Here is a 19,881-nt window from a genome sequence, read left to right as displayed (position 1 = left end):
GCCTCTGTGACTGTGGGCTGCTTCCTGACTTCCCTGTGCCTCAGTTTCCCTGTCTGTGAGTGGGGCTGATAATGGTCCCTCCCTTATTGGGTTGTTACAAGGGTGAGAGGAATTAACGTTTGTAAAGGGCTTAGAACAGTGTCTGGCAGAGCGTCAGCACAATATGAGTGTTAAATAAAATGAAGTCACTGGTCATAAAAAAACCAACTCTGTTTTTCCTATGAATGCAGCAAGATGGCAGGTGTCAGGACACCTGGTTCTGGGTCCCCTCCCCTTGGTTTGGTGCTGGCTCTGCCCTTTCCAGCCTGGTGACCTGGGATAAACCCATTCTCTTCCACTCTCATTTTTCCATCTAAAATGGTGCCACTAATGCTTGTCTTGTGGAGCTGCTGTGAGGATCAGGCAAGATAATGGATGTGAAAGTCCAGCGCTGCAGAAATGTAAGAAGCATTATGATTACTAAAACGCCAGTCGGCCAGGCTGGCTAATCCCCAGTAGGGATTAGTTGCCGGCTCCCCAGGCCCAGGCAGGCACCCCAGTGGGTAGAACAGAAGAGCCAGCTGGTGAGGAGAAAGACTTCAGGAGAGCAGAAGGAGGGCTCCCTCCCCCTGGCACACCCACTGAAGCTTCAGGCTGTGCAGGGGCCTTTCCCCAGGAGCACCAGGGGGGTTGTGGGGCTGCCAGCCCTGCTCGGCCTGGTGCCCTGCTCTCCTGCTACCCAGGGATGCAACCAAAGAGGGAGACCCCCTTGCTTGAAGAGCCATTAGGAAACATAAGCAAATGTGTCTGGGTCCACGCAGACACACCACTCAGGCGATCCAGGCAAAAGGCCCTGTCTGGGCATGAGTGGCCCACAGGCATCAGACCAGAGTAGTTTTCCTTGTCAGAATTTCCTAGATGATCTCTTCCCCTTTGTTTGGCTTAAAGATCCCGCCTCGCATCTGGGAGCTGCTTGCCAAGCACCACGGGTCCTTAGAGATGAAACGCATGGTGTAGGTGGTTTTCCATCAACATGTTGGAATGCATATTGATTATTACAAGGGGTAAATGTGCCCTCGTGCTTCACCCAGGACTGGGTAGCGGATGAGCTGCGGGAGAGGAGATGTCTGGGGAAGGACCACGATAGCGACTCCTTCTCAGGAACCTGCTGGGATCCAGGCTCTGTTCTGGGCATTTTTCACTAAAAATCTCATTTAATCTTCATCAAAGCCCTGGAGGCAGCATCCGGGAATGGAAAGAACTTGAGTTTAAAAGCCAAATATTAATGAATCTGAATCCCTGTCCTGCAATCATTAATTGAAGGATGTACACTGTGCTCACATCATCTGTATGCATTTATCTCTTCTATATTATTCCTTCAATATATCCATTAAATTTTAATTGTCTTTACCTTCTTTAAGAGGGTGTCAATGGATATGTAATCTTCTAGGGTTTATTTTTCTCATGTCTTTGCCCTAATGTCAAGGAGTCAAGAACGCTGTGGGGGCGGGAGGGAGAAGCTGGTTAAGCGGTAGCCAGAACAGTATCTGGTCCTGCGTGCTGGTCGAGGAGGACGTTCTTCATGGACTGGGCCTGGAAGGAAATGGAACAGGACTCAGTGAGATGCCGTTTTACCCACTGTGATGGTCACTTTATGTGTCAACTTGGCTTGGCTAGGGGATGCCTGGAAGGCTTGTAAAACATTTTTGGAGGTGCATCCATGAGGGTGTTTCTGGAAGACATTGATGTTTGAATTAGTAGACTGAGTAAAAAAGTGCCCTCGTCGGTGTGGGTGGGCCTTGGCCAATCCACTGAGGGCCCAAATGGGACAGGCAGGTGGGGGAGGGGCGCTTTGCTCTCTTTGCTTGAGTGGGACACCCATCTTCTCCTGCCCTCGGGTATCGGTCATCTTGGGACTTCAGACTTGGGCTGGGACCAACACCACTGTTTTTCCTGGTTCTTCAGCTTAAGGACAGCAGATGTTGGGACTCCTTAATCTCAGCCTCCTTAATCATGTGAGCCAATTCTTCTAATAAGTGTTCTCTTAGATACATGTCTATGTATCTATCTATCTTTCCACCCATCTATCTGTCTGGTTGGTTCTATTTCTCTGGAGAACCCTGACCAATACACACCTATTCTGGTGGCACAAATTAAGAAGTATACATTAAGACACTGTTAAGTGCTAGGGAAGATGTCATTGTAGGTCTTCTTTATCTGTTGGTGGGAGCTTGAATGAGGCAACCCCCTTGGAAAACAGTTGAACAGACCCCAGACAGACACTCATATACTCTAGGACCCAGCAATTCCATTATTAGGTAAATACTGAAGAATAACTTCTATGTACAAAAATATTCAAATGCTTATCAAGAGATAAGCAGGTAACTAGACTGAGGCACATGCACTCCATGGAGTGTCATACAACAGTCAAAATCAGCGAACCACAGTGACACCTAACAGTGTGGGTGATGTTCCTCAACTTAATGCAGTTGAAAGAAATAAACCCTGGAAGATTACATAACCATTGACACTCTCTTAAAGAAGGTAAAGACAATTAAAATTTAATGGATATATTGAAGGAATAATATAGAAGAGATAAATACATATAGATAATGTGAGGGGATATAAGAAGGAAAATAAGAAGAGAATGCACACAGGACTCAGGATGGTGGTTACCTTGGAGAAATGAAGGAAGGGGGATGGAATGGGTGAATCACCCCTCTGGGTTTAAGGCATTGTTAAGGCCCAATGTTCAGGTGGGCAGTGGCTTCACAGGTGTTTGTTTATTCCATTACTTTAACATGTATGTGACATATAACATAAGCAGGTAAGTAAGTTGTTAGGGCTGTGCATGCACCAATAATAATAATATGAGCCGAAGATTATGATTTAACCAATTATGTGCACTTGAGGTCCATTAGAACTTCCAAGTGGTAGAGCCTTTGAGGAAGGGGGAAAGGCATGAACAAAGGGACTGGTGCATATCAGGGTCACTAAAGGAACCAGACTTGCTGATGCAGAGGGTGACCTGGGAGTAATCTGAGTGCAAGGTGTCTACATACTTTCTCTCAGGTACAGGGCAAGGGCAGGTGCTTGGAACTGCTGCAGCCTTGCCCAGAGCACCAAGCACCCAGACCTGGCCCTTGCTTCCCAGAACCAGGGCACTGGACGGTTTCATCCCCTGAGAGCAAAGGCGGGGTGTGAACAGGGGAGGTTGGTGGTCGCGCTCCAGCACTTGTCATAAGGGGTGTGAAGAAAGGCGTTTGCCTCCTCTCACAACAGTTTGCCCATCCCTAACGGGTGCCTTGGACCGATTTCCATTTCACCACGACAGTGTAGGTGTTCTTGGACTGCAGCAGATGCTCCCAGGACTCAGACTCCACCCAGGTTCTGGAACGCCAGCCTGGTGTGAAGGCAGGGCCCTGGATTTGCAATCCCTGGGCGTTGTTCCGTCAGGGCCCTTGTCCTCCTGGTTGCCAAGCGTCCAGCCTGACAGCTCTAGGGTCTGCTCTGTGTCTGCAGACATCGTGGCCCACTGGCTCTCCCAGTTCAGGTCATGTTCCAGGGCCCCAAGTTCCAACCAAACTCCCACAAGGGTCCAGCCCCAAGCCTCTGGCCCCTCGAGCCTCCGGCAAGTGCTGCTGCCAGACAGACTTCCTCCGCGGACACCCCCGCCCAGCCCCTCCTCGCGTGCTAGCTGCCGTCAGGTGGGCCTGCCCAGCTCACGGCAAGCCCTCCAGCCCACCCCTGAGCCCCCCGCCCAGGGCCTGGCCCCATGGCCTTTCCCTCCACCTTCAGCCCGGCACTGCGATCCCTCCGCGGGCCTCCTTCTCGTCCTCAGCTGTTACACATGCGCAGTCTTCACCAACCAGAGGAAAAACTCCCCTAACACTTGTAGTTATCTCCTCATTTCTCCTTCCCTCTTCATCCAAACCTCTTTAAAGAAAAGCCTGCACCCAGGTGTTCCCTCGGGTTTTCCCTCCCTCATCACTCCATCACCTGTGATCTGAATTTACCCCACCCACCCCCAGTCACCAAGACCCCGAGGGGTCTTCAGGGTCCATTTGGTCACCCCGTTTCAGTGGCTCTCTGCCCAGCTGTCCCTTCCATGTGCCCCTGCAGCACCCCAGCTTCTGTGGGCCCGTGTGGCTCCCCTCGTAGTTGGTGAACTCCTGGTTCACTTGTCCCTTGATGCTGTGGGGTCTGTCTTTGGCCCACCCCTCCTCCCTACTCGCTCTCTCGGATAGTTCAACTGTTAGTTGATTCAAACACCAGATATTTCCTGATGATTCACATCCGTACCTATAGATGAGACGCCGCTCGCAGCTCCCAGCTTCCTTTCAGTCACCGTGTGGGCCGGCCATGGCCGCCTTGAGCTCACTGTCAGAAATGGAAGTCATGATCTCTCCCAAAACCTCTGTTTGTTCCTCTTTTTCCTCCCTCGATGTGTACCACAATTGTCCCATCCAGTGGGGGTTCCGGCCTCCCCATCCTCCCCCATTACTGAATCAATCACCAAGTCCCGCTGATTCTACTTCCTAAGTGTTTCTTCTCGCCATTCCTACCCTTACCCTAACTGGACCTTAGCATGTCTAGCTGTCTGTTGGGTGGCTGCCTTTCCTATTCATCGTCCTTAAATCCACTGTTTCCCCTGTCGCCAGAGTTTGTTCTCCAGCCCAGCTCCAGCTTCACCGCCCTGCGGCCCCATCCCACTCCTCTGCACACTCCAGGCCCACCCAGATGGGGCGGCCCTGCCCTGCCCTCCTGTCCTCCTGTAGCGCCTTCTCCCTGCCCCCATACTCCAAAGCAGCTGCAACTCACAACCTGCCCCCCCACGCCCCACCCCGGCCCTACCCTCCTTTCCTTGGGGCTGGGCTCCTCAGTGCTTGCCTACATTTGCTCACCCCCACACCAGACAACAGCTGCTCACCCTCTGGGCCTCCATGTCCTCCTAGGCACACATCCTGGCTCCCCATGAACAGGGCCCTAGTCCCTGGATGAGTCTCTTCCCTGGGCTTTTCACATCACCTTATATTTGCTGTACGTCTATTTCCCTCCCTAGATTTGGTCAGGTCTGGGTGCTGTCTCTCCTTCTGTACTGAGGCCCTGACACCAGACCTCGTGCAGCCAGTGTTTGCCTAGTAAAAGAATGAACTTGTGAGGCCCCTGCCAGCTTTATTTCTCTGTTGACTTTAAAAATTGCTACATGTTGAACTTTAAAGGAAGCAGGAAAGAGACAAAGAAGGCAGAGAAATGAAGCCTGAACAGCACCCACACTCTGTAACCTCAGCACGGCGCTGGGAGGGGTTCCTGTGTAAGTAGTGTGGGGCACAACACGCCCCCTCCCTTCAGAGAGCAGTGGAGTTAAAACCAAGCTCTGCCCTCCCCTGCCACTTCAGGATACAGGTTTTAATTCTTTTGGCTTCTATTTCCCACGTATAAAATGGAAGTAGCATTTCCGTCTTGGATTTATTTACTGAGCAGGCATTTGTCATATGTATGTAGTTCTGTATCTCTTACCATGTATGGCAAGACATCTCCAATATGTTAGGAAGCAAAACACAAAAAGTATAAGAAAGAAGAAAACAGAACTGCATATCTATTCTAGCTGTGGAGCAAAGATACGCTCTTTAAAAATGGAACCTGTCATCAGACAAGATAGATGGGTCTGAATAAATAAGTCTTTGTCCAACAAAATTCTACAAAATGTATATTAAAGGGAAAACAACAGAATGAGAAAAATATGGCACCCCAATATAATTTCAAAGAGCTTATTAACAAAATGATTAAGACTGGTAGAACTGCGTAAGGTACAGCTCTACATGGTCCTCCCAGCAGTGAGCAAGCAAAGATGTGTCTAGGAGTTTCGCTCAGAAGCCGTGGTCACAGCCAGGGAGCCGCAGGGTGGCCCAGAGGGAGCCTCACTCAACAAGGAGTCAGAGTCCACACATGACTCACGCAATGAGCCCGCGTCTGTCCCTTCATATGCAAAATGGATATAATTATACCTACTTTGCAGGATTCTTATGAGGATAAATTAGAGGGCCTGTCACTATAGTGAGCATTCAAGAAATGGGATCATTATTATCAGAGGGTAAAAATGCACAGCATTACTGGCAATTAAAGATGTGGAAATTACAACAATTTAAAGGTAGCATGACATATCTATTGAAACAGCAAAAAGATATCCAAATTCACAAAAAGGCTTGAATGAGAGTATTCAGTGCAGCTCTCTCCATAATTTACAAATCCTGGAAAAAGCCCAGATGTCCATCAGTGGATAAGCAAATCGTGCTATGTTCAAGCAATGGAGCACTTCTCAGCAATAAAAGGATGACTCACCGATGCGTGCACTGACGTGGATGCATTGCAAAATCATCATGCTGAGTGAAAGAACCCTTACACAAAAAATTTCAAACTGCCTGATTCCATTTATATGAAATTCTGGAATTCTAGGGAAAAAAAGTCTGTGGTAGAAAAGTCAAAATAGTGAAGGCTTTTGGAGGACGGGGTCAGGAATTGATGGGAAAGGGACATGAGGGAATTTTCTGGACTGATAAGAATGTTCTATATTATGATAGGGGTTTGCATGTGCATTTGTCAAAACTCAGCAAAGGCACACTTAAGATCTGTGCATTCCATTCTACGTAAGATTGACCTCAAAAGAGAAAACTGTAAACAAATACTGAATTCTGGTTAGTGATGTGCATGCTGAAGTATTTGAGTGTAGTCTACAAGAGCCTGCAATTTATTCATGAAATTCATGAAAAGTGAGACAAATTATTGGATGGCTGGATGGCAAAGATTAGTGAAGTATTTAGGGCATAATCTATGTGGTAAGTGTTCACTGTAAAGTTATTCCAACTTTTCTTCATGTTTGAAAATTTTTGTAGTAAAATATTAGGATAAGAAAAAATTATCATTTGTAGGGCATAGGTGAATGTTGACCTCATTCTGCATGGTGGCCCTGAGAATATTGTATTAATATTTCTGTAGAATGTCCAGGCCATATGTACAGATTTTGATCCACCAATTCTACTTTGGGTAATACATCCTGAAAAAATAACTATAAAGTAGGAAAAAAAATGTTTAAAAAAAGTTGTTTTAGAACTATGTACAATAGTGAAAAACTGAATACCACAAACACGCAATAGCAGGAGAGTGACAAAGTACACAATGGCACATTTATCTGGAACATCATACATTATGCAAATGACAATTACCCATCAAATGCACTGTTTCCACGCCTGAACCCTGTGTGTGAAAAATTAGTAACAAAACTAGTAGAATCCAAATTAATGCATTTGCACTTGCGTGCCAAGAAAGAAAAAAGGGATTGTGAGCATCTGGCAAATTTCTCCCACCCATCCTGAGAGATACCCTATTTTCAATGGCAACCTGTGCCAATCCTGGACAGTTGCAGAACAATGAACGCCATCAAAGCCTGGCCATATGGAAGACTTCCTGGTGTCAGTTGAATGAATGAATGCCTGGATATGACTATCCATCCTTCACAATTTGGACAGCCTTCGAAATGCATGAAATTTGAATACAGACTAGATGGTAAATGATATTGTTAAATTTGTTAGGCATGATAATGGCATTAGAGTTATGTAATGGACAGTTACATATGCCAGTTAGAATCCATCCTGAATTACTGTCAAGTGAACTGATAGAATGTCTGAGATTTGCCTTAAAATAAAATTAATATTAAAAAGCATGTTAGGGAAGGGGGATAAATGTAACAAGATGGAAAAATGTTAATAACTGTTGAAGCTGGATGATGAGTATGTCGATATTCATTATACTGTTTGTTCCAGTTTGCATATGTTTGAAATTTCCTCCATGAAAGGTAGACACAGATGAAGTAACAAAGCCATCTGCGCTGTGACACTGCCTCACCTTTGGCCCATATCCAGGTGTAATTCATCTCACCTTTCTGGTTCTGACAAAATGTGGGTGTGCGGTGATTAAGGCCTGGAATCAGGAAGGCCGGCCTATACAAGCGTCCCACGCCCCAGACTGTGCGTCCCACCCACTAAGGAATGAAGGCAGAGGTGACTGTGTGCCAGGAAGGCCAGGTGACTGAAGATGATCGCCAAACATTCTTCTCCATTGTCAGGGCTGGCAAAGGGTCTTAAAAACCACGTAGTTCAACTCTATTCTAAAAGGAATCCACAAATCAAAGGCTGAGTGACTTTCCCATGTTCATACAGTGAAATAGCAGCGATAACACCAGAACCAAAACCCACGTCTGGGGCCTCTTGAGCCAAGCTTTCCTTCAGTCTCTAATCTATTTTGTGAAAATATTATGTCTCACACACCTTTCAAGTATTTTCTCTTCTCTACGCCCCTCAGAGGAGGCCTAGAAAATGGACTTGGATTCACTGTTAGGTGGATGAATATTTGTAAAATATTTGATGGTGGCTCAGACATGCAATAAAACTTACTAAAATTCATCAAGATAAAATTCAGAGTCCTTTGGAAATCCACGCATACACGGAGATGTAGTAGAAGGATCATTTGTGGAGAGGATGTATTTGACTTGAAAGCAAAATTAGCTTCCTCATTCTCTGCCTTCTGCCCACAGGTCAGAAGAGACTGACCAGGTAGTCAGCTGTGTTCTAAGTAGATCAGTGTTTTAAACAGAAACTCAGTGTTCTACCACAAACAGTTACCTTTTATTGACTGTCTTCTCTCTCCAGGCACTTGGTGTTCATTCTCTGATGCTCTCAGTAATCTTGTAAATAGTTGTCACCCTCATCAACAGATAAAGAGAATGAGGCTCAGAGAGGATGAGCGGCCTGCCAATGGCCATGCACCAAATAAAGGTTTAAATCAAGTATCCAGTTCACAGCTTATCCTCTTTCCACTCCTCCGAGCTGCATTTGAAGAATCCAAATGACTTTGGCCAAATCAGGGCTACTCCTGCAGAAGCCAGAGATGACCGCCAACCTGAAGCAAAATGGCCACGGGTGGATGCTGGAACGGTGTGTCTTCTCGGCCCTCTGGGGAAGGCCTCTGGGGGAAGCCCGGCCCTCACTGACTCAGGGGCCATTCTAGGCTCCTGCCGAAACAGGGCCACAGCATAAAGGTAAGGCAGTCCCCGCTGACTGACTCACTGATGGCAAGGTTCCACCTAAGTCTCTCCAAGTGCAACTGTGCCGATCTGAGACCTGAGCTCCAATTGCCTCAGATTCTTCTCACCTGATCTCTCACCAGCTCAGCAAAGGGGAACCGGGAGAGAAAGCAGGAGGAGGCTATGAGCTGCCACTCCTCCAGCAAAGCCGCTCTTGGGGGCGCCTCTCCGGCAACCCTCCTGGCCTGATCCTGACAGCACCCCCTCCCCACCCTCGCCGCAGCCGGACACAGAAAGACACGCACGGCTGTGGACATACACATGCACACAATGTGCCACTCTTCCCACGTCTGTTTTACAACAAGAAACCTGAGCCCAAGCAGACTGACAGTTTACTCGGCATCATCCAGGAGGAATCTCCAGAGACCATATTGGCTCCTAGAAAAAAAATCACAAAAAATGAAGGATAAATGGAAACACATGTCCACAAAAATCTATGCACAAATGTTCAGACAGTATTATCCACAGTAGCTACAAAGTGGAGACAACCCAAGTATGCATCAACTGATGAATGGATAAACAGACTGTGGTCTGTCCATAAAATGGAATATTGTTCAGCTGTAAAAAGGAATAAAGTACTGACCTAGGCTGAGACATGGATGAACTTTGAAAACATGCTCAGTGAAAGAAGCCAGACACAAAAGGCCAAGTACTGTGATTCCATTTATATGAAGTGTCCAGAAGCGGCAACCCAGTAGAGACGGAAAGTAGACTCGCAGCTGCGTAGTGAGGGGCCTGGCCTGTTACCACAAAAGGGTCTGTGGTTGTTTTTTTTTTGGATGATGAAAATGTTCTAAAATTCACTGTGCCGATGGTTGTACAATTATTTGAATATAAAAACCATTAATTATATGCTTTAAATGGGCTAATTGTGCAGGATGTGACTTATATCATAATAAAGCTGTTACCCTAATTAATAAACAAACGATAAAGTTCCCTAGACTTCAGAGGAAGCTACACGGCTACTGGCAGCCACTCTCTCACATTTCACTTCAAGAAGCCTCGGGAAACGAGGGAGGCTAAAATACATGAAACTGGCTCTCTTCAGAACCTTTTGCAGAATGACCCAATTAAAAAACCCAGAGAGGGTCCAGCTCAGGAAACACCAAACACAGGTGTGCAGAGGTGCCCAGCACAGGTGACAGGATGGAGACAGGAGTATGAGACAGCCGAGGGCCCCAGCCTGAGTCTGTCCCCTTGCAGTCCTTTAAGTTGGAGCCTCGTGCAGTAAATGGAAAGAGGAGTAACCAGGGCTGGGACAACCTAAATGAGCTCTGCATGGCAGCCGCTCCTTTGATCATTCTGTACCAGTCAAAGGGAAGGCTGGGTCTGCTGGAACTGGGCTGACGAGAGGAAGCACACACGCATTCTTTTAAGATACTTGTCTCAGCGCGTTCCTGGAAAGGCATGTCCCAAGGCCTGCCCTGGGGTGAGCAGGTTCTGTCACCCTCTCAAATGAAACCTGAGAGCAGCAGAGCCCAGCTGGCCGATTTGCATAAGACATCAGTGTTTGATGACACATCACGCCAATCCCGTCATTCACAGGGGCTTTTGCCTGAGGCTTTGCCCTGCCTTAACTTGTGTTTTTAAGCCTTGAGGATGCACTGAGTCTGTATGCGGGTGCTGGGCTGCATTCCACACGCGGTGCAGAGCAGAGGAGTAGAGTCCCCACTCTCAGGAGCTCACGTCCATTCCGTGAGGCAGGCAGGGCTGTTATTTGAGAGTATGTTTTACAGATGAAGAAACTGAGGCCAAGAGAGGCTGAATGATGTGCCCAAGATCTCACAGCTGTTTCAGGTGCCGGCAATGGTGAGACTGAAGCCCAGCGGGTCCTGAATGCCAGCCTCCTGTTTTCCTCCACTAGTGCTGGGTTCTCTAAGGCACCAGAACGTGGGTTGAAGACTGTCCATGGCAGCACTTGTGTCCCAAATAAACATGCAGTGAGGGCCTGCTTCATAGTTTGCAGGGACCAGGGCAACATGAAAATGCAGGACTCCATTCAAAATGCATTCATGATTCCAAATGGTGACAGCAGAGCATTAAACGGAGCTCGGAGCTCTTCTAAGACTGTACAGGTCACACACCCCTGAAGCCAGCCTGCCACTCTTCATCCCTGTCACACAAATGCTCAGATACACAGAGCAGACATTTCTCTGAGCAGCTCTGCTGTCTGGCTCCAACAAGACGGGAATCCTCCTGCTGGGCTGTGAGCTTCCTCTGACCCACCACGAGTACTCCGGAGCCTGCTGACCCAGAATCCTGCAGCATTTCCGACTTTGCAAATTGCCATCTCTGGGCCCTCACTGTAGTCACCTTCTTTGCATGAGAAACCCAGTGTCCCTGGCCAAGGTTCAAGGCAGCGATGTGCAGATCCATTAGCTCTCCTGCGGGTGCCTCCAGGGGAAGTACCTACTGCAAGCTGGAGAGCGCTCTGGCAGGGGTGTCAAGGCCCCTTTGTCTCAGGCAGCAGTTCCTCCCTCAATCTGTAGCGTGCCTGTGGCTGTCAAGACATGGCTGTCAAAGCAAAATCAGCAACCCACTAATCCTTCTTTCCTTCCATTACAAAAGTTTAATTTTTTCTGAATAATAGGTACCAGAAGCTACTAGAATTGCAAGAATCAGAAAGATAATTGGGTATTAATTGGGCATCAGAGGCAGTCAATCAAGGAAGTGGCTGGGAGACTTGATGGGGTCATATTCTCTCTTACGGGTAATTGTGTCCCCTGTAAAAGGTATGTTGAAGTCCTAACACCCAGGACCTCCAAATGTGATCTTTTTTGGAAGCAGGGTTGCTGCAGATTCAATTAAGATGTACTGAAGGAGAGTCGCCCTTCACCCAATATGCCTGTTGTCCCTATAAATACAGATGGGACACAGACACGCACATGGGGAGAACAGCATGTGATGACAGAGGCAGAGGAGAGTGAAGTCCACAAGCAATGAGCGCCCAGGACTGCCAGCAGACCACAGAGGCTGGGAGAGGCCTGGAGCCGACTCGCCCTCTAGCCTCGGGGGACCAGCCTGCAGACACCTGGATCTTGCACGTCTAGCCTCCAGACTGAGAAGGAGTTTCTGCTGTTTTTCAGCCCTCCAGTAGGTGACACTTTGCTGCAGCAGGCTAGCAAACCAACATACCCTCCTCGGACCCTTGAACGGGTGTGGGGACAGACTGTCTCTGAGGCCCCTCCGTCTCTGCATTTGTTTTGCTGACCTTGGTCACATTCTCCTCTGACCCTCAGAAATAAAATCTCTCACTCAGGTTAAATCCAGTCTTCCCTGCATTTAGGGAGATTTCTAGACCCTGGAAATCTGGGGCAACATTCTCTGAAAGTTTTCTATTTGTCAGTGGCTGCCAAATATTTGTTCATTCAGCAAAATTCCACGCCAACTTTGTGTGAGGTCCTACACCAGGAAGTGGGGATTCAATGGTGAGCAAGCACGGTGTTCTCCAGAGGACTCCAGTGGGAGACTGACTGAACAGTCATCTCACCATAGCGGCCGTCCTCCAGGACGGCCCCTGCTGAGTCTCAGATCCTGACATTCACTCTCTTTGGTTCTCTCCCTCATTACAGGAGGGCCGGCCCATCCACAGGTGGTGGATAAACAAACACGGTCTAGCCATACTATGGAATATTATTCATCCACAAAATGGAATGAGATTCTGACATTTGCTACAATTAGCCTTTGACACTATGCTAAGAGAAATCAGCCGGCCACAAAGGACAAAATACTGTGCGATTCCGCTTTTATGAGGAACCTTGAACAGGCAGAATTCACAGAGACAGAAAGTAAATTAAAGGTTACCAGAGGCTGGGGGAGGGGAGAGTGGGAGTTACTGCTTAATGGGTACAGAATTTCTGCATGGAGTGATGGAAAGGGGTGGAAAAAGAGGGTGGTGATGGCTGCACACATTATGAGTATAATGAACGCCACCAGATTGCACATGTAAAGATCAAACATGATCTTTATACATTGGCATACTTTGTGTTTTATGAATATATACCTAAATAGATAGATAGATAGATAGATAGATAGATAGATAGATAGATAGATAGGTAGACACATACATATTTTAAACTACAATAAGCAGAAAATAGGGCTAACCTAGGTGACCCGTAGAATTCTGCAGAAGTACCACCTACGACCTCCAAGCCCAGGTCATAAAGGTCTGGTGGCCCCCACCTTAGTCTCTGGATGCACATGCTCGGAGAACCAGCTGCCGTGCCATGAAGACGGCCCCACAGTGAGGCCTGTGTGAAGAAAAGCCCAGGCCTCCTGCCAATTGCCAGGACCAACTTACCACCCTGGAAAGGATCTGCTAAGCCCATGAAGCCCTCCAGTGACAGCATCCTGACTGACATCTGAGTGCAGCTAGGTGGCCAGATCCAGCTAGCGAATCCCCTCCTGAGTACCTGACCCACCGACACCAGCAGACATAAAGAGCTGTCCCTGTTTTAAGCCAGTACATTTTAAGGTGATCTGTGACACAGCATTAGAAAACTAACATGCTCAGCTATCAGCAGATGAGGATGTTGACAGAGCAGTGCAGGGGCTCTGAGGGAAAGCATCGCGGAGTAAACAGTCACCTCCAGTAAGAGGGCGGCTTCCTTTGCATTTGTTCTGTTGGTGTTTGTAATGGTTGTGTGTCCATGGCTGAGCGCCTTTTGTCAGTTTGGTGAATTCTCAGTGACAATTGCTTCTGCCCCCTTTTCTCTCCTCTCTTTCTGTGACTTCAATCTCATGTACGTTGGACCTCTTTGCTATATTCCATTATTCTCTTAAACTCTTTTCTGTATTTTCCATCCTTTTATTCCTCTGTCCTTCAATCTAGACTAGTTTCTTCCTAGATGCCTTCTAGTTATATAAACCTCTCAGAATGATAGGATATGAGATTCTAGACTTTTTAAATTGAGTCCTCAGAACAATGAATTAAAGGAAGAGCTTAGGAGCTGTGTTGGAGAATTTGGGATGATTATCTTTAGGGACATAGAAAATGGAAGCAAACAGAACATAGGGCAATGACCTCACAAAGGACTTAGAATTGGACAAGAAAGAAACTCAATATAGCTCAGCCATGAAGACCATCCACCTGATTGTAAAAATGCAAACATTGATTCATCCAAAAGTTAAATATATGGGAAGATGGGGAGGAAGAATTGAAAGAAAGGGCATAAGGGAAAAAATTCTGATCTTCGTTAGTAGAAAGACAGTAAATAATTTCTAAAATGGGGAGGGGGGCATCGACAAGAAGCAGTGAGAGCATGTTATTTAGAAATATGGGGAAATTGCAGTACAGGTGGAGGAGCTGAAAGTGCCTGTCTCTGCACTGCGGAGCTAAAGTAGAAAGAGTGAGGCAAGGGATGGCAATTTTGTCAGAGGTTATGTAGCTATTTGACTTTTAAACTATGGACATGCATTCCTCCAATAACACAAAGGTGGAAAAGGCTTTATTTTATAAGTGTTAAATTAGCAAATATTGGAGGCGGAGCCAACATGGCAGCATGAGTAGGACAGTGGGAATCTCCTCCCAAAAACATATACATTTTTGAAAATACAACTAATCCTAAAAGAGAGACCAGAAGACACAGGACAACCGCCAGACTACATCCACACGTGCGAGAGCCCAGCACCTGGTGAAAGGGGTGAGATACAAGCCACAGCCCAGCGGGACCCAAGGCCCCTCAACCCAGCTCCCGGCAGGAGGAGAGGAGTCGGAGCAGGGAGGGAGAGGGAGCCCAGGACTGCTGAACACCCAGCCCTAGCCATCCGGACCAGAGCACAGACACAGTGCATGCGCGGGGCCCTGGATACTAGGGAAACAGGGCAGCAGGACTGGTGAGCAGGTCCCGAAGCTGATGCCCCTGTGACAAAGAAAAGCGAGTGCTTTTTGAAAGTCTTAAAGGGACAGGGACACAACAGCTGGCCAGAAACAACACAGGTCACAGTCCAGCAGCTGGAAATTACAGGGAAAACCAGGCACACTAACCCCCTGGGCAACAGCTCTGAGACCCCTCACAGAGGTAAGCAGCCAAACACCCCCCGTCCATTACCCCTCTGAGGCCCCACCATAGCAGAGAAGCAGCCTGAGGCTGGCCACGCCCTCAGAAAAGGAGCTACCTCCATACCCGCCAGGCAAGATACAGAGACCCAGTCTACACGCAATTACCCAACATGAGCCACTAGGAGTCGCAGTTGTCCCAGTAAAGAAAGGCCAGTAGCAAGTGGAAAGTTTGGCCCCCCAGCTGACAGTCAATAGCACCTGTCAACATGAAAAGGCAAAAAAATATGATCCAGACAAGACTAACCCAGACAGCTTTGGCATCTGCTACATCTTCCCCTGAGAAGGAACCCGGGGAGATAGACTTAACCAGTCTTCCTGAAAAAGAATTCAAAACAAAAGTCATAACCATGCTGACGGACTTGCAGAGAAATATGCAAGAACTAAGGAAGGAGAATACAGAAATAAAACAAGCTCTGGAAGGACTTCAAGACAGAATGGATGAGATACAAGAGACCATTAATGGACTAGAAAACAGAAAACAGGAACACAGAGAAGCTGATGCAGAGAGAGAAAAAAGGATCTCCAGGAATGAAACAATATTAAGAGAACTGTGTGATCAATCTAAATGGAACAATATCTGCATTATAGGGGTACCAGAAGAAGAAGAGAGAGAAAAAGGGATAGAAAGTGTCTTTGAAGAAATAATTGCTGAAAACTTCCCCAAACTAGGGGAGGAAATGGCCTCTCAGACCACAGAGGTACACAGAACTCCCATGACAAGGGATCCAAGGAGGGCAACACCAAGACACATCATAATTAAAATGGCAAAGATCAAAGACAAGGACAAAGTATTAAAGGCAGCCAGAGAGGAAAAAAAAGGTTACCTACAAAGGAAAACCCATCAGGTGATCATCAGACTTCTCAACAGAAACCCTACAAGCCAGAAGAGAATGGCATGATATACTTAATGCAATGAAACAGAAGGGCCTTGAACCAAGACTACTGTATCCAGCACGATTATCATTTAAATATGAAGGAGGGATTAAACGATTCCCAGCCAAGCAAAAGTTGAGGGAATTTGCCTTCCACAAACCACCTCTACAGGGCATCTTACAGGGACTGCTCTAGATGGGAGCACTCCTAAAAAGAGCACAGAACAAAACACCCAACATATGAAGAAGGGAGGAGGAGGAATAAGAAGGGAGAGAAACAAAGAATCATCAGACCATGTTTATAATAGCTCAACAAGTGAGTTAAGTTAGTAAGATAGTAAAGAAGCTAACCTTGAACCTTTGGTAACCACAAACTTAAAGCCTGCAATGGCAATAAGTACATACCTTTCAATAATCACCCTAAATGTAAATGGACTGAATGTACCAATCAAAAGACACGGAGTAATAGAATGGATAAAAAAGCAAGATCCATCCATGTGCTGCTTACAACAGACTCACCTTAAACCCAAAGACATGCACAGACTTAAAGTCAAGGAATGGAAAAAGATATATCATGCAAACAACAGAGAGAAAAAAGCAGGTGTTGCAATTCTAGTATCAGACAAAACAGACTTCAAAATAAATAAAGTAACAAAAGATAAAGAAGGACATTACATATGATAAAGGGCTCAGTCCAACAAGAGGATATAACCATTCTAAATATATATGCACCCAATACAGGAGCACCAGCATATGTGAAACAAATACTAACAGAACTAAAGGAGGAAATAGAATGCAATGCATTCATTCTGGGAAACTTCAACACACCACTCACTCCAAAGGACAGATCCACCAGATAGAAAATAAGTAAGGACACAGAGGCACTGAACAACACACTAGAACAGATGGACCTAATAGACATCTACAGAACTCTACATCCAAAAGCAACAGGATACACATTCTTCTCAAGTGCACATGGAAGATTCTCCAGAATAGACCACATACTAGGCCACAAAAAGAGCCTCAGTAAATTCCAAAAGACTGAAATTCTACCAACCAATTTTTCAGAGCACAAAGGCATAAAACTAGAAATAAACTGTACAAAGAAAGCAAAAAGGCTCACAAACACATGGAGGCTTAACAACACGCTCCTAAATAATCAATGGATCAATGACCAAATCAAAATGGAGATCCAGCAATATATGGAAACAAACGACAACAACAACACAAAGCCCCAACTACTGTGGGATACAGCAAAAGCAAAAACTACTGTGGGATCCAGGCATATTTAAAGAAGGAAGAACAATCCCAAATGAATGGTCTAATGTCACAATTATCGAAATTGGAAAAAGAAGAACAAATGAGGCCTAAGGTCACCAGAAGGAGGGACATAATAAAGATCAGAGAAGAAATAAATAAAATTGAGAAGAATAAAACAATAGCAAAAATCAACGAAACCAAGAGCTGGTTCTTCGAGAATATAAACAAAATAGATAAGCCTCCAGCCAGAATTATTAAGAGGAAAAGAGAGTCAACACAAATCAACAGAATCAGAAATGAGAAAGGAAAAATCACAACGGACCCCACAGAAATGCAAAGAATTATTAGAGACTACTATGAAAACCTATATGCAGACAAGCTGGGAAACCTAGGAGAAATGGACAACTTCCTAGAAAAATACAACCTTCCAAGACTGACCCAGAAAGAAACAGAAAATCTAAACAGTCCAATCACCAGCAACAAAATTGAAGCAGTAATCAAAAAACTACCAAAGAACAAAACCCCCAGGCCAGATGGATTCACCTCAGAATTTTATCAGGCTTGTATCTCACCCCTTCTCTATGTCACAGAGAAGACATAATACCCATTCTCCTTAAAGTTTTCCAAAAAATAGAAGAAGAGGGAATACTCCCAAACTCATTCTATGAAGCCAACATCACCCTAATACCAAAACCAGGCAAAGACCCCACCAAAAAAGAAAATTACAGACCAATATCCCTGATGAATGTAGATGCAAAAATACTCAACAAAATATTAGCAAACAGAATTCAAAAACACATCAAAAGGATCGTACACCATGACCAAGTGGGATTCATCCCAGGGATGCAAGGATGGTACAACATTCAAAAATCCATCAACATCATCCACCACATCCACAAAAAGAAAGACAAAAACCACATGATCATCTCCATAGATGCTGAAAAAGCATTTGACAAAATTCAACATCCATTCATGATAAAAACTCTCAGCAAAATGGGAATAGAGGGCAAGTACCTCAACATAATAAAGGCCATTTATGATAAACCCACAGCCAACATTACAATGAACAGCGAGAAGCTGAAAGCTTTTCCTCTGAGACTGGGAACTAGACAGGGATGCCCACTCTCCCCACTGTTATTTAACATAGTACTGGAGGTCCTAGCCATGGCAATCAGACAAAACAAAGAAATACAAGGAATCCAGATTGGTAAAGAAGAAGTTAAACTGTCACTATTTGCAGATGACATGATACTATACATAAAAAACCCTAAAGACTCCACCCCAAAACTACTAGAACTGATATCAGAATACAGCAAAGTTGCAGGATACAAAATTAACACACAGAAATTTGTGGCTTTCCTATACACTAACAATGAACCAACAGAAAGAGAAATCAGGAAAACAACTCCATTCACAATTGCATCAAAAAGAATAAAATACCTAGGAATAAACCTAACCAAAGAAGTGAAAGACCTATACCCTGAAAACTACAAGTCACTCTTAAGAGAAATTAAAGGGGACACTAACAAATGGAAACTCATCCCATGCTCGTGGCTAGGAAGAATTAATATCGTCAAAATGGCCATCCTGCCCAAAGCAATATACAGATTTGATGCAATCCCTATCAAACTACCAGCAACATTCTTCAATAAACTGGAACAAATAATTCAAAAGTTCATATGGAAACACCAAAGACCCCGAATAGCCAAAGCAATCCTGAAAGAGAAGAATAAAGTAGGGGGGGAATCTCACTCCCCAACTTCAAGCTCTACTATAAAGCCACAGTAATCAAGACAATTTGGTACTGGCACAAGAACAGAGCCACAGACCAGTGGAACAGACTAGAGACTCCAGACATTAACCCAGACATATATGGTCAATTAATATTTGATAAAGGAGCCATGGACATACAATGGCAAAATGACAGTCTCTTCAACAGATGGTGCTGGCAAAACTGGACAGCTACATGTAGGAGAATGAAACTGGACCATTGTCTAACCCCATATACAAAAGTAAACTCAAAATGGATCAAAGACCTGAGTGGAAGTCATGAAACCATTAAACTCGTGGTAAAAAACATAGGCAAAAACCTCTTAGACATAAACATGAGTGACCTCTTCTTGAACATATCTCCCTGGGCAAGGAAAACAGAAAAATGAACAAGTGGGACTATATCAAGCTGAAAAGCTTCTGTACAGCAAAAGACACCATCAATAGAACATAAAGGAACCCTACAGTATGGGAGAATATATTTGTAAATGACAGATCCGATAAAGGCTTGACATCCAAAATATATAAAGAGCTCACACGCCTCAACAAACAAAAAACAAATAACCCAATTAAAAAATGGGCAGAGGAACTGAACAGTTCTCCAAAAAAGAAATACAGATGGCCAACAGACACATGAAAAGATGCTCCACATCACTAATTATCAGAGAAATGCAAATTAAAACTACAATGAGGTATCACCTCACACCAGTAAGGATGGCTGCCATTCAAAAGACAAACAACAACAAATGTTGGCGAGGCTGTGGAGAAAGGGGAACCCTCCTACACTGCTGGTGGGAATG

General features: G+C 45.5%; 1 long non-coding RNA gene across 2 annotated transcripts in view; it reads left to right on the top strand.

Annotated features, from left to right (window-relative positions):
* The window catches only part of LOC140844481 (uncharacterized), a 97,284-nt gene extending 84,914 nt beyond the window's left edge, over positions 1-12,370 (top strand). For both annotated transcript variants that reach the window (XR_012122870.1, XR_012122869.1), the window contains exon 4: positions 11,985-12,370. This is a non-coding gene — a long non-coding RNA (uncharacterized lncRNA). The remainder of the gene's footprint in view (positions 1-11,984) is intronic.
* The last annotated feature ends 7,511 nt before the right edge of the window (positions 12,371-19,881 follow it).

The sequence above is a fragment of the Manis javanica genome, chromosome 1 (genome assembly GCF_040802235.1).
Source record: "Manis javanica isolate MJ-LG chromosome 1, MJ_LKY, whole genome shotgun sequence".
NCBI classification, from domain to species: domain Eukaryota; kingdom Metazoa; phylum Chordata; class Mammalia; order Pholidota; family Manidae; genus Manis; species Manis javanica.
Note: the sequence above shows the minus strand (reverse complement) of the source record. Positions and strands in the feature narration are given on the sequence as shown.